Source organism: Nyctereutes procyonoides, unplaced genomic scaffold, assembly GCF_905146905.1.
Source record: "Nyctereutes procyonoides isolate TBG_1078 unplaced genomic scaffold, NYPRO_anot_genome, whole genome shotgun sequence".
Taxonomy (NCBI): Eukaryota; Metazoa; Chordata; class Mammalia; order Carnivora; family Canidae; genus Nyctereutes; species Nyctereutes procyonoides.
In genome coordinates, this window is record NW_026575040.1 from 24768271 (window position 1) to 24784020 (window position 15750).

Sequence of the window (15750 nt, forward strand, 5' to 3'; positions counted from 1 at the left end):
AGTAAACAAATTTCATTCCCTATTTCCCAGATGTTTTTCAAGTTGCTGTTTCTATGCTATATCTCTACCGGCCTAATTATCGTGCTCTCTCTTTAATGATGAGGACTCATTTTCTTCTTTCCCTCCCATGTCTCCTAGAGCTGAGTCTGCTGATTTTAAAGTTTTGGGTGTTAAGACCCACTGATTGTAAGAACTGGTGAAATTTGACCCTTCTGGCTTTCAAAACCAAATGATATAAGGATTTGTCTTTCCTGTGCCTGGGTTTGGGTCTTTTTCTTTACCCTCTCTGTGCCCCATTTCCTCCCACAGATAGTCCTGCGGGTCAGTTTACTTCCTGACTGCATCTCCAGCCTTCCTACCCTCTTAAATGTGCATTCTTCTCTACATTTATCTGTGATTAGTCTTGTTCTGCTAACAATGAGGTCATTTTCTGGGCTATTTACACTAACATGGGTGTTATCTAGTTGTATCCATGGGACAAGGTAAGCTTAGAATCCTCCTAGTACAGTCTTACCTCGAAATCCTCCAGAATGTTCATGTTAAACTCATTTTTAGGAAGGGGAAATGGGAATTGTTAAAAAGGATAGGTAGAGAGGAGTCCAAGATGATGAAGGAGTAAGAGACCTTAGTTTTGTCTGGTTCCAGGAATTCAGCTAGATAACTATCAAATCATTCTGAACACCTGCAAACTCAACCGGAGATCTAAGAAAAGCTCCAACTCTACAAATAGAAAAGTGACTACTTTCTGCAAAATAGGAGATGAGGAGAAATGAATCCAAGGCAATATATGGGAGGATAGATGGCAGGGGGAGGGAGCCTCCAGGAGCCAGCCCTGGAAAGTGATATAACAGTGGAGCACATAATCGGAACTTTTAGAATCTGCTCCAGTGAGGGATGTCCCAGCCTGAAAAATGTGCAAGTGGCTAACCAGGCTGGAATCCTAGGTGGGACCGTGTGGTCTTGGGATCCCTGGGGGTCACAGGAAGACCGGGGTGCCTGAGTATGGCAGAGTTCCCAGGCATCAGAGTGGAGAAGCTGGCTGCAATAAGCAAGCCCAGGAGAGGGTTGTCAGCTTAGGGGTGCCATAAACCTCAAACCACAGCATGGTGGGGTGATCACTCCCTGAGCAGGGGCCCAGCAAGTGGCAGAATTGCCACAAGACTCCACCCTCCCCCAGGAGGAACAGCATGGGTGTGAGCTGCAGGAGTCTGCAGGGTTTAGAGACTCAAAGCCAGGTTGCATGCCTGAGATAGAAATGCTCAGTCACAGGCTGAGCACATTGTGCAGACCAAGACCAGGGAGACAGGAGTGATTGACTGCTTTTCCCTGAGGGTGCACTGAGGACTGGGGCCCTGAGCTCTCTGCTCAGAGGCTGGAGATTGAGAGGCCATCATTTTCATCCTCATCCTCTAAAGCAGAGTGGAAAGCCTTCAGGGGACAAAATCCACAAAGAGCAACCTGGACAAGATTATTTAGCCTGGCCCCCTGGCAAGGGTGGTACAATTCACCTAGGGCAGAGATACCTGGGAATCAGTGCAACAGTCCCTTCCCCCAGTTCAGCAAGAATATCCTTCAAGACCAAGTCTACCAATCATAGACAACTGCAAAACTCCAGCACTAGGAGAAAATAATATATAGAATTCACGGGGTTTTTTCCTTTTTCAATAAATTTAATTTTCATTTTTACAGTTTTTTTTTCATTTTTCCCATTGATTCTTTTTTTAAATTTTTTGTTATTGGATTACAATTTGCCAACATATAGCATATCCCAGTGCTTATCCTGTCAAGTGCCCCCCTGAGTGCCCATCACCCAGTCACCCCAACCCCTGCTCACCTCCCTTTCCACTATCCTTTGTTTGTTTCCCAGAGTTAGGAGTCTCTCATGTGCTGTCTCCCTCTCTGATATTTCCCACTCATTTTCTCTCCTTTCCCCTTTATTCCCCTTCACTATTTTTTATATTCCCTGTATGAGTGAAACCATATAATATTTGTCCTTCTCTGATTGACTTGCTTCACTCAGCATAATACCCTCCAGTTCCATCCACATTGTAGCAAATGGTGGGTATTTGTCGTTTCTAATGGCTGAGTAATATTCCATTGTATACATAGACCACATCTTCTTTATCCATTCATCTTTCGATGGACACTGAGGCTCCTTCCAGTTTGGCTATTGTGGACATTGCTGCTATAAACATTGGGGTGCAGGTGTTCTAGGGTTTCAGCATCTGTATCTTTGGGGTAAATCCCCAGCAGTGCAATTGCTGGGTCATAGGGCAGTTCTATTTTTAACTCTTTGAGGAACCTCCACACAGTTTTCCAGAGTGGCTATACCAGTTCACAAGTTCACAGTGCAAGAGGGTTCTCCTTTCTCCACATCCTCTCCAACATTTGTTGTTTCCTGTCTTGTTAATTTTCACCATTCTCATTGGTGTGAGGTGGTATCTCATTGTGGTTTTGATTTGTATTTCCCTGATGGCAAGTGATGCGGAGCATTTTCTCATGTGCTTGTTGGCCATGTCTATGTCTTCTTTGGTGAAATTTCTGCTCATGTCTTTTGCCCATTTCATGATTGGATTGTTTGTTTCTTTGCTGTTGAGCTTAATAAGTTCTTTATAGATCTTGGATACTAGCCCTTTATCTGATAGGTCATTTGCAAATATCTTCTCCCATTCTGTAGGTTGTCTTTTAGTTTTGTTGACTGTTTCTTTTGCTGTGTAGAAGCTTTTTATCTTATTAAGTCCCAATAATTCATTTTTGCTTATGTTTCCCTTGCCTTCATAGCTGTATCTTGCAAGAAGTTGCTGTGGCCAAGTTTCATTCTATCCTTTCACTGTATTTACTTTTATTTTTGCATGAATGAAAGTTTTTCTTTCTTTACAATTTTGGGATCTAGTTTTCTAGCAAACAGACAAAAATACAGGATTCAGCATATTATTGCTCTGTTCTGTCCACCTGTCTGATTATATCTTCTTTTTTAAAATTTTTAAATTTTATTTTCTGTTTTGGTTCTCTTCTGATTTTTTTAGTGTATATTTCTTTGGGGTCATTGTTGCTATTTTAGTATTTTGTTCTCTCATTCATGTATTCTTCTCTGGACAGAATGACAAGACAGAAAAACTCACTTCCAAAAAAAAAAAAAAGAATAAGAGGCAGCACCTAATCAATATGGACATAAGTAAGATGTCAGAACTAGAGTTCAGAAGAATGATTATAAAGATACTAGCAGGGCTTGAAAAAAAGCAGAGAAGACACTAGAGAATCCCTTTATGGAAAAATAAAAGAACTAAAATCTAATCAAGTTGAAATAAAAAAGGTTATTAATGAGATGGAATAAAAAATGGAGGCTCTAACTGCTAGGAGAAATAAAGCAGAAGAGAGAATTAGTGATCTAGAAGACAAAATGGTGGAAAATAAAGAAGCTGAGAAAAAGAGAGATAAACAACTACTGGATCACCAGGGGAGAATTGGTAAGTGAAACTTGCAAATCTTAGAGACAAAGAGAAAATCCTAAAAGCAGCTTGGACAAGAAGTCTATAGCCTAAAAGGGTAGAAACATTAGACTGGCAGCAGATCTAGCCATACAGACCTAGCAGGCCAGAAAGGACTGGCAACATATACTCAGGGTACTAAATGAGAAAAATATGCAGCCATGACTGTATCTAGCTAGGATATAATTTAAAAATAGAAGGAGAGATCAAAAGCTTCCAGGACAAGCAGAAACTAAAAGAATTTGTGGTCACTAAACCATCCAGGCAAGAAATATTAAAAGGGGGTCCTTTAAGTGAAGAGAGAGCCTAAAAGTAACATAGACCAGAAAGGAACAGAACAATATACAGAAACAGTGACTTTAAAGGTAATACAGTGGCACTAAGTTCAAACCTTTCATCATTATTCTGAATGTAAATAAGCTAAATGCCCCAATCAAAAGACACAAGGTATCAGATTGAATAAAAAAATGCAAGACCCATCAATATGTTGTCTGCAAGAGACTCATTTTAAACCCAAAGACACCTCCAGATTGAAAGTGAGGGGGTGAAAAACCACTTATCATGCTACTGCACATCAAAAGAAAGCTGGGGTGGCAACCCCTATATCAGACAAATTAGATTTTAAACCAAAGACTGTAATAAGAGATGAGGAAGGATACTATATTATAATTAAAGGGTCTATCTAACAAGAAGATCTAGCAATTATAAATATTTATGCCCTTAGGATGGGAGCAGCCAATTATGTAAGCCAATTAATAACAAAATTAAAGAAACACATCAATAATAATATAATAATAGTAGGGGACTTTAACACCCCATTTACTGCAATGCACAGATTATCTAAGCACAAAAATAACAAAGAGGCAAGGGCTTTGAATGCCACACTGGACCAGACAGACTTCACAAATATATTTAGAGCATTCCATCCTAAAGCAACAGAATACACATTCTTCTTGAGAGCACATGGAACATTGTCCAGAATAGATCACATACTGGGTAACAAATCAGGTCTCAACTGGTACTAGAAGATTGGGATCATTCCCTGTTTATTTTCAGACCATAATATTTTGAAACTGAAACTCAATCACAAGAGAAAATTTGGAAAGAACTCAAATACATGGAGGCCAAAGAGCATCCTACTAATGAACGGGTCAACGAGGAAATTAAAGAAGAATTTTTAAAAATTGATGGAAACAAATGAAAACATAATTGCTCAAAAACCTTTGGGATGCAGCAAAGGCAGTACTTAGAGGGAAGTATATAGCAATACAAGCCTTTCTCAAGGAACAAGAAAGGTCTCAAATACACAACCTAACTTTATACCTCAAGGATATGGAGAAACAACATATAAAGCCTAAACCCAGCAGGAGACAAGAATTAATAAAGATTAGAATAGAAATCAACGAAATAGGAACCAAAAGAACAGTAGAACATATCAATAAGATCAATAAACCACTAGCCAGACTTATCAAAAAGAAAAGAGAATTTTTTATTCTTTTTATTTATTTAGTACTCAAATATTTGAGAATATTTATTGAGAATATTTATTACTCAAATAAAATCATGAATGAAAGAGGAGAGATCACAACCAACACTGGAAAAATATAAACAATTATAAGAACATGTTATGGGCAACTATAATGCCAACAAATTAGGCAATCTGGAAGAAATAAATGCATTCCTAAAGACTAATAAACTACCCACACTGAATTAGGAAGAAATAGAAAACCTGAACAGATTCATAACTAGTGAGGAAATTAAAGCAGTAATCAATCAAACATCTCCCAACAAAAAAGTCCAGGGCTAGATGACTTCCAGGGGAATTCTAGCAAATATTTAAAGAAGAATTGATACCTATTTTTCTGAAGCTATTTAAAAAAATAGAAATGTAAGGAAAACTTTCAAGCTCTTTCTATGAGGCCAGCATTTCCTTGATCTCAAATCCAGACAAAGTTCCCACCAAAAAGGAGATTTACAGACCAATATCCCTGATGAACATGGATGCCAAAATTCTCACCAAGATTCTAGGTAATAGGATCCAACAGTACATTCAAAGGATTATTCAGCACAATCAAGTGGGATTTATTCCTGGGATGCAAGGGTGGTTCAACATCTGCAAATCAATCAATGTCATATGCTACATTTATAAAAGAAAGGACAAGAACCATATAATCCTCTCAATAGATGCAGAAAAAACATTTGACAAAGTAAAGCATCCTTTCTTGATTGAAACTCTTCACAGTGTAGAGATGAAAGGAATATGCCTCAATATCTTAAAAGCCATCTATGAAAAGCCCACAGTGAATTATCATTCTCAATGGGGAAAAACTGAGAGCTTTTCTGCTAATGTTAGGAATGCAGCAGGGTTGACCACTCTCACCACTGCTGTTGAACATAGTACTAGAAATCCTAGTCTCAGCAGACAACAAAAATAAATAAAAGACATCCAAATCAGCAAAGAAGTCAAACTCACTCTTTACAGATGACATGATACTCTATGCGGAAAACCCAAAAGAGTCCATCTTAAAGTTTCTAGAACTCATACAGGAATTCAGCAAATTGGCAGGATATAAAATCAATGCACAGAAATCAGTTGCATTTCTATACACTAAATGGGACAGAAGAAAGAGAAATTAAGGAGTCAATCCCCATTTACAATTTCACCAAAAACCAGAGGATACCTAGGAATAAACCTAACCAATGAGGTAAAGGATTTATACTCAGAAAACTATAGAATACTCATAAAAGAAATTGAAGAAGACACAAAGAAATGGAAAAACATTCCATGCTCATGGATTGGAAGAACAAATATTGTTAAAATGTCTATGCTACCCAGAGCAGTCTATACATTCAATGCAATCCCTATCAAGATATCATCAACTTTTTTCAGAGCTGGAACAAATAATCCTAAAATTTGTATGGAACCAGAGAAGAGCCCAAATAGCTAAAAGGAGTGTTGAAAAAGAAAACCAAAACTGGTGGCATCTGAATCCCAAACTTCAGGCTCCATTACAAAGCTGTAATCATCAAGATAATAGGGTACTGGCACAGAAAGGGACACACAGATCAATGGAACAGAATAGATAACTCAGAAATGGACCCTCAGCTCTGTGGTCAACTAATCTTTGACAAAGCAAGAAAGAATATCCAATGGAAAAAAAGACAGTCTCTTCAACAAATGATATTGGGACAGTCACATGCAGAAGAGTGAAACTGGACCACTTCCTTACACCATACACAAAAGTAGACTCAAAATGGATGAAAGACCTAAATGTGAGATAGGAGTCCATCAAAATCCTAGAGAACACAACCTTTGTGACTTTGGCCACAGCAACTTCTTACTAGACATGTCTCCAAAGGCAAGGGAAACAAAAGCAAAAATGAACTATTGGGACTTCATCAAGATAAAAAACTTTTGCACAGCAAAGGAAACAGTTGAGAAAACCAAAAGACAACAGACAGAATGGGAGAAGATATTTGCCAATGTCTTATCAGATAAAGGACTAGTATCCAAAATATATAAAGAACTTATAAAACTCAACACCCAAAAACCAAATGATCCAGTCAAGAAACAGAAGAAATAAACAGATGTTTCTTCGAGGAAGGCATACAAATGGCCAATAGACACATGAAAAAATGCCCAACGTCACTCAGTATCAGAGAAATATCAATCAAAATCACAATGAGATACCACCTCACACCAGTAAGAATGGCTAAAATCAACAAGTCAGGAAACAACAGATGTTGGCAAGGATCAGAGAAAGGAGAACCTTCTTACACTGCTGGTAGGAAGGCAAGCAGGTGCAGCCACTCTGGAAAATAGTATGGAGGATCCTCAAAAAGCTGAAAATAGAGCTACCTTATGACCCAGCAATAGCTCTACTAGGGATTCACCCCAAAGATACAAATGTAGAGATATGAAGGGGCACCTGCATCCCAATGATTATAGCAAGAATGCTCGCAATAGCCAAACTATGAAAAGAGCCCAGATGTCTATCAACGGATGAATGGATAAAGAAGATGTAGTATATATAAACAATGTAATACTACTCAGCCATCAAAAAAAGAAATCTTGCCATTTGCAACGATGTGGATGGAACTAAGAAGGTATTGTGCTAAGCAAAATAAGGTAATCTGAGTAAGACAATCATCATATGATCTCACTGATATGTGGAAATTAAGAAACAAAACAGAGGGTCATAGGGGAAGAGGGGGAAAAATAAAACAAGATGAAATCAGAGAGGGAGACAAACCATAAAACACTCAATCCTAGGAAACTGGGGGTTGCTGGAGGGGGCTGGGGTGTGGGTAACTGGGTGATGGGCATTAAGGATGGCATGTGATATAATGAGCACTGGGTATTACATAAGACTAAGGAATCACTGACCTCTACCTCTGAAACTAAAAATACATTTTATGTTAATTAATTGAATTTAAATTTAAAAAAAGAAGAGTAAATTGATGCACAGAGAGGTTAAATCCTTTGTCCAGTATCACAAAGAAAATAATAGAATCCCCTCAGATTGGCCACCAAATCCAGAGCTTCTTAGCCACTACTCCTCACTCCATACTAGGATCTCCTCATAGACATGGGATTTATAAATAGTGCAGCCTCCTTCTAAAGCAGTAATTCAATTTCTCAAGTGTACAGATTCAGAGAAGAAGGGCAAACAAATGTCAACATGTTTTGAAAGGTATATTTCAGGTGTTACTTTTCCTCTCAATGCAAATAAGCAAGATTTCCTCCCTTGTTTTCTTTCTCTTATGTATTTCATGAAGTTAGATAGGTGTGGAGTGCAGGCAAGGGAAATAATCAAGCCTCAAACTATTTTTTAAGATTTCTAGAAAGTACCACAATTCAGAAAGGCTGTAATTCTGAATTTTATGACAAGGAATTGCATTATTCTGTGTGTGCACAAAATGCCTTAATATTGATATGATCGAATTATATCCATTAAACCTTCAGAACTATTTCACATAAAAAAATTAGATATAGGGCAGCCCGAGTGGCTCAGCGGTTTAGTGCTGCCTTCAGCCCAGGGCCTGATCCTGGAGACCTGGGATCGAGTCCCATGTCAGGCTCCCTGCATGGAGCCTGATTCTCCCTCTGCCTGTGTCTGTCTGTCTGTCTGTCTGTCTCTCTCTCTCTCTCTTTCTCCCTCTCTCTCCCTTTCTCTCTCTCTCTCTCTCTGTGTGTGTGTGTCTCTTATGAATAAATAAATAAAATCTTTTAAAAGAAATTAGATATAAAGTTTAATAGTAGAGGAAACCAGAAATGATGATAGTTTCCAGACTATGATGGGCTTTAGTGGTCAAGGGTCAGAAAATCATGTGGGGCCACAATTTTCCAATTTTTTACATTAACATCTGGTATTAAATGTCTGAAGTTTGTTTTACTGCGTCACATTTCATTCCTCAGTGAGAAATCATAAACTTTTGCAATTCACCGGACTAAGCATTTCACCAAACTGCCTGGAAACCAGAACTAAATGACCCATGTGTTTCAAAATGCTCATTGCAAAAGATTTGGAGGACCTGGCTGGGCTAATCTGTACTTGTGGAGCTATGACTTAACCAAGAAAGGGGCCTATCTATTCTCGAGTTTCAAAACTTCCTGGCAGATCTATTCCTGTAACTGGCGCAGAATGCAAATCAGTTTGGAGCTGCGTAAATAAACGTTCAGAGTTCAAGAAATAATAATGATGAATTGGCCAGAATCTCTGGCTATCTCAATTCAGATTCCCGTAAGGTTTATAAGGGCAAGTTTAAATTTTTAATAAACTGCAGCCCTGAGCTTATACAGAAAAATCTTTATTGAACCAGGATGCATGGAAAGATGATGGTTAACTTAATTTGAAAGTAATGATTAAGGAGAAACCTAGTCATTTCATTCTTGTCAAAAAAATTTTCTGTACTCCATGCCTTCTTCTATGTAAATATGAAGTGAATAGGATACTTCTTTAAAGGTTGATGATTTTACTTCTGGTCTCTTTTCTTTCTCCTCAGTGTGCAGTGCTATATAAATATATAAATACAGCTGATGCACAGAGATTGAAAAGGAATTTCTCTGACTCCAGCACCTCCTTAGAAAAAGTTTAAAATAAAACTGTTATTTTCTTTAGATGATGTCACTTTCCTTAAGTGATGATTGAAAAAGGATTAATTTGGGATTATAATTAGGTGATTGGGGATATATTAAAATTATTAATCAGTTTGTGAGGGATCTTGACAGTAAGGATGGACGTAGGCCATTGAAAACTGTTGTTAACTTACTGCTCATGGTGGCTGGCACTCATAACAAGTGTGGAGAAGGGAGGCGATAAGATACATAAGAAGCAGAGACATTTTCTCTTTCCTGCCCTTAGAGAGGTTCTAATCTAGAATTTTTCAACAAACCATAGTTCATTGAATTCAAGATGCCTTCATTTCAAATATGCACCATTAATTTATATATTACTTGAAAATAAAAATATTGCCAATTATTGTTGTAAAGATGCCATTGCATACATTCCTGATACAAAAGAATGCAAGAGGGCATTCTCCCAAGGGAATCTAGCAGAGAGCTTCCACAGAGCACTGGTGATGCCTAGAATAAGGAGAGTACTACTACAACTGCCCCCCACCCTAAACACACAGATGCACTCCCACAGCACTCCACAGGATAAATAACCTATGCGGCAGCTTCACAAGATCTAACAGGTTTTGCTTGTGCTGAGAGAATATCATTTCCTTTTTAGAACCCTGCTGTGTAGTCTCTGGGATTTAATCGGTATCATTTGGGCAAGTTAATCTGATTAATTTATATGCATCTTATTTTTCTTTTCTTTTTTTTTATAACTTTATTTTTTATTGGTGTTCAATTTGCCAACATATAGAATAACACCCAGTGCTCATCCCGTCAAGTGCCCCCCTCAGTGCCCGTCACCCAGTCACCCCCACCTCCCGCCCACCTCCCCTTCCACCACCCCTAGTTCATTTTCCAGAGTTACGAGTCTCTCATGTTCTGTCTCCCTTTCTGATATTTCCCACTCCTTTTTTCTCCTTTCCCCTTTATTCCCTTTCACTATTTTTTATTTTTCACTGTAGCATCCTCAAAAAAAGAATGAGAAAAGGAGATTTGCTTATTAATTTTAAAGAGGAAGGCAGATGATATGGTGATTGAGAGTCTGGGCTCTGGAGTTGGTAGCCTGGGTTTATTAGCTCCACCCTAGGCAGGTGTCTTGACTATCATTTCAAGCTTTACTTTTCTTACACATTTGACTGAAGTAGTAATCTTACCTACCCATATGGATCCTGTCAGGATCAGATAAAACAATGCTTATTGCAAAACACTTGTTACAGTGCCTAGCTCATACAAAAAGCTAAATAAATAACTACAAGCTGTCCAGTTTACCAAAAAGAGTAACTGCAGGTCTGTGCTCCAGACGGCTGTATTTCACTTGCCCAAAGGAGATTTAACATGATTTGTTTTGAAATTTTTGGCTTATAGGAGGTAGATGAAGCTAGATTGTGGAGAGAAGGAGGGACACTAGGGGTTGAAGAGAGGTCTCAGTGAATGAATGCTGGAAAGATCTGGATTTCTTAAACCTGGGAGATGAAAGGATAGTGCATTCTTTTGAACACTAGGGATCCTAATCCTACTGCCTTACAGAGCCCCAAGAGATGGCAAGTGGTACATCTCTATGCCTGGAGGTGGTCAGCAAATACCAGGGCCTTCAGAGCCATGGCCCCTATCCCTGTACCTTAGTCTGTACCCAGCAGGGAGCCGGAAGGGCAGCTACAGCAAAAATGAGGAGCCAGATGTCAGCAGTAGTGACAAATAGACCTTGGAAATAAAGGTTCCTGAGACCAGATAAGACCTGAGACTCTTTTAAGAAACAAGGGGATGGAGTGGGAAGACTGGAGATAAAGAGTTCGTCCAATTGGATATAGAAAGGTAAAAGAATGTGACACTTTTAACATCATACTTCTATGGAGCAAACCCATACCCATTAAATAATTCTTTGACTTGTTATTTTGTATTATAGTCATCATTATCAGCTTATTCTGAGAAGGAGTCCAATGAGGTATGTAAATCTATACAAGCTGCTTATAGGGCTTTTGTGCTGTCCTTATCCCCCTACACATATCCCTAACTCTATTTCCTTTTACCCACACCATGGTGGTATTCCTTAATCTATCCACCCACTAGACTTAAATCAAAGATATCAGATATAAGCTCCCAAAGACTATTTCCAATTGTATATTTATTAAGTGCCATTTACCCTTGACATGGGCTTTCTACCTGATTCTCTAGCAAATGGCCTGGGAACTTTCTCTAAAAGAGTATCATATAGGACTTCTGAGGAAGATGGTGGAATAGGAGGATCCTAAGCTCATCTCTTCCCAGGGATACAACTATATAACACTAATATCAGTATAAATAATCCAGAAAATGACCCAAAGAATGGCAGAACAGACTCTCTACAGCTAAATGTAGAGAAGAGACCATGTCAAAGAGGTTCAGTGCTATTGTATCTTTGGCAAACAGCTGGTTGCCTCAACTCAAGCCCAAGACATCCCCAGGCTGACCCAATAAGAACACAGGGACCAAACCCTACCCATAACCGGCAAAAAGCCATTGCGAATCACTGGACTGAAGGCAAACACAGCTCAGCCACAACAGTAGGGCACACATAGCACACATAGGAGACACTCCTGGAGCACAAGGTTTTGGCAAACAGAGGACAGAGTGCTACAGGGCTCTCACTACAGGACCTCTTTTTCATAAAGACACTACTTTCAAGAGTAGGGGACATAGATGACTTTCTTAACACCTAGAAACAGATAAAGACAGGCAAAATGAGGATTCAGAGCAATATTCCCCAAATGAAAGAAAATAACAAAGATTACAGCAAAAGTGCTAAACAAAATGGAGATAAGTCATATATGCCTGATAGATGTAAATATGGTTGTGAAAATACTCAATGGACTTAAGAAGAGTAGAGGACCTCCGTGAGACCTTTAACTAAGAGATAGAAAATGTAAAAAGAACTAACAAGAGGTGAAGAACTCAATAAGGTATAATGATTGTAAATATTTACGCACCTAACATGGGAGTACTCAAATACAAAAAGCAGCTAATAGCTAACATAAAGCAACTAATTAATAGTAATACAATAACAATAGGGGGTTTAACACCCCACTACATCAATAGATCATACAAACACAAAATCAACAAGGAAACATTGGCTTTGAATGACACATTGGACCATATGGATCTAACAGATGTATTTAGAACATTCCACCCTAAAACAGTAGAATGCTCAAGTACACATGGAACATTCTCCAGAATGTATCACATATTAAGGCCACAAAACAAGTCTCAAAAATTTAAAAAAATTGAAGTCATACCATGCATCTTTTCTGACTAACTCTATGAAATTAGAACTCAGCCACAATAAAAAGCCTGAAAAAAATCCAAGATCTATAAAGAATTTATTAAGCTCAACAGCAAAGAAACAAACAATCCAATCATGAATGGGCAAAAGACATGAGCAGAAATTTCACCAAAGAAGACACAGACATGGCCAACAAGCACGTGAGAAAATGCTCCACATCACTTGCCATCAGGGAAATACAAATCAAAACCACAATGGGATACCACCTCACACCAGTGAGAATGGGGAAAATTAACAAGACAGGAAACAACAAATGTTGGAGAGGATGTGGAGAAAGGGGAACCCTCTTGCACTGTTGGTGGGAATGTGAACTGGTATAGCCACTCTGGAAAACTGTGTGGAGGTTCCTCAAAGAGTTAAAAATAGAACTGCCCTATGACCCAGCAATTGCACTGCTGGGGATTTACCCCAAAGATACACATGCAGTGAAACGCCAGGACACCTGCACCCCAATGTTTATAGCAGCAATGTCCACATAGCCAAACTGTGGAAGGAGCCTCGGTGTCCATCAAAAGATGAATGGATAAAGGAGATATGGTCTATGTATACAATGGAATATTACTCAGCCATTAGAAATGACAAATACCCACCATTTGCTACAACGTGGATGGAACTGGAGGGTATTATGCTGAGTGAAGCAAGTCAATTGGAGAAGGACAAACATTATATGGTCTCATTCATTTGGGGGAATATAAAAATAGTGAAAGGGAATAAAGGGGAAAGGAGAGAAAATGAGTGGAAAATATCAGTGAAGGTGACAGAACATGAGAGACTCCTAACTCTGGAAAATGAACAAGGGGTAGTGGAAGGGGAGGTGGGCGGGCGGTTGGGGTGACTGGGTGATGGGCACTGAGGGGGGCACTTGACAGGATGAGCACTGGGTGTTATGCTATATGTTGGCAAATCGAACTCCAATAAAAAATTAAAAAATAAATAAAAGGAAGTAAATTTAAGAATTGAAAAAAAAATAGGCCTATCTCAAGAAGCAAGAAAAATCTCCAACAACCTAACCTTACACTGAAGGGAGCTAGTACAAAAAGAGCAAAAAAAAAAAAAAATCCCCAAAGCCAGAAGAAGGAAGGAAATAATAAACATTAGAGCAGAAATAAATGAAATAGAAACTGAAAAACAAAAACAAAAACAAAAACAAAACAATAGATCAATGAAACCAGGAGTAGTTCTTTGAAAAGATCAACAGAATTGATAAACCTCCAGCCAGACTCATTTAAAGAGAGAAGAGGACTTGAATAAACAAAATCAGAAGTAAGAGAGGAGAAATAACAACTCACAATAAAGAAATAGAAAGGACTGTAAGAATTACAATGAAAAATTATATGCCAACAAATTATACAACATGGAAGAAATGGATAAATTCCCATAAACATAACCTCCCAGGCCTGAACCAGAAAGAAACAGAAAATTTGAAAGACCAATTACCAACAGTGAAATTGAATCAGTAATCAAAACTCCCTTGCTTGCTTCTGCTCTTGGAGAAAAGACTGATTAAGTCTGTCCTCATGACAGCACCTCAAATGTTAGAAAACAAGTTCTTCCCTCTGCCCTCCTTTCTTCTCTATCACATCACATCTTCCATTGACTGCTTATAGTCCTACAGAATGATAGTGGAAGTTGGGATCATCCCTGACCTCTAAAATATTCTCATTTTTCCAGGGCACCTTGCCCATATCTGGGAGAGAGTACCTTGAGGCTTACAAAATATGGAAAAATAGAAACCCAGGGAAAGGTAATGTTTGAAAAACTTTCCAGAGACTGGCAAGCTGATGTCCAAATAGTCACAGGGTTTTTCTAATACCATTGCTTAGAGTGGGGTAGTCCTGTGCGTTCTTGGCATAAGATAGTTGAGGAACAATAGCCAGCAACAAAATGGAAAATGTTCCCATGGTAGAAGGAGAGACATGAGGATCCTAAGGAACTAGGAAGGGAGAGTTGGTGGGGAGAAAGCCATGGGACAGGATGGTTTAGGAAGGATGTGAAAGACCATCTACACTCTGTGCAGTCTGGTTTCCTGGGAAAAGAAGGAGAGGGAGAAGTCAGGGCATTAGCTATACTTAGAAAGTCACCTGTGGGACAAGTTAGCAAAGATACTCATTGTCTCCATTCTCATGTACCCATTGAGAAAATGACGATCATTGGACATTCTTCAAAGAGTTGTGGGGATTACATGAGAGAATTATTATAATACAGCAGTTAGCATTTTTTTTCTTGGCCTTTATTAAGTGCTGGGTTTTGTGCTAAGCCTCACATGCATTATCTCATTCAATTCTTACAACAACCCAGTGATACAGACACCATAATTTTCCCTGTTTTCAAGTGAGAGGAATAACCAGACCCCAGAGAGGTTAGGTAACTTACCCAAAGGAGCTGGGAATTAACACTGGGAGTCTGTTTAGCTCATGGCCTATGCTCTTTACCCAATGCCATTTCTCACATACACTTAGACCATGGGTTCAGTCCTTCTAGGTCCCAGTGACTTACCTTTAGGTCACAAGTGTGCACATTTCTCATTAAGGCTCTCCATTTTATCGAATTCCTCCACATATCCAGTATTTGGCATTCCTTAGCTTTTTCTTTTTAAGTTTTTTTTTCTTCAACTTCCAACCTGTGAGTCAATAAAAGGAAGAAAAGGGGAAGTTATTTTATTTATTTTTTTAAAAGATTTTATTTATTTTCTCATGAGAGACACACAGAGAGAGAGAGAGAGAAAGAGAGAGAGGCAGAGGCACAGGCAGAGGGAAAAGCAGGCTCCATGCAGGAGCCCGACATGGGACTCGATCCCAGGACTCCAGGATCATGCCCTGGGC

At 38.8% G+C, this 15750-nt stretch overlaps 1 long non-coding RNA gene across 2 annotated transcripts in view; it reads right to left on the bottom strand.

The window, feature by feature from the left end:
* Positions 1–15550, bottom strand: part of LOC129506481 (uncharacterized) — a 34730-nt gene extending 19180 nt beyond the window's left edge. For both annotated transcript variants that reach the window (XR_008663816.1, XR_008663815.1), the window contains exon 1: positions 15425–15550. This is a non-coding gene — a long non-coding RNA (uncharacterized LOC129506481). The remainder of the gene's footprint in view (positions 1–15424) is intronic.
* Positions 15551–15750: the final 200 nt, after the last annotated feature.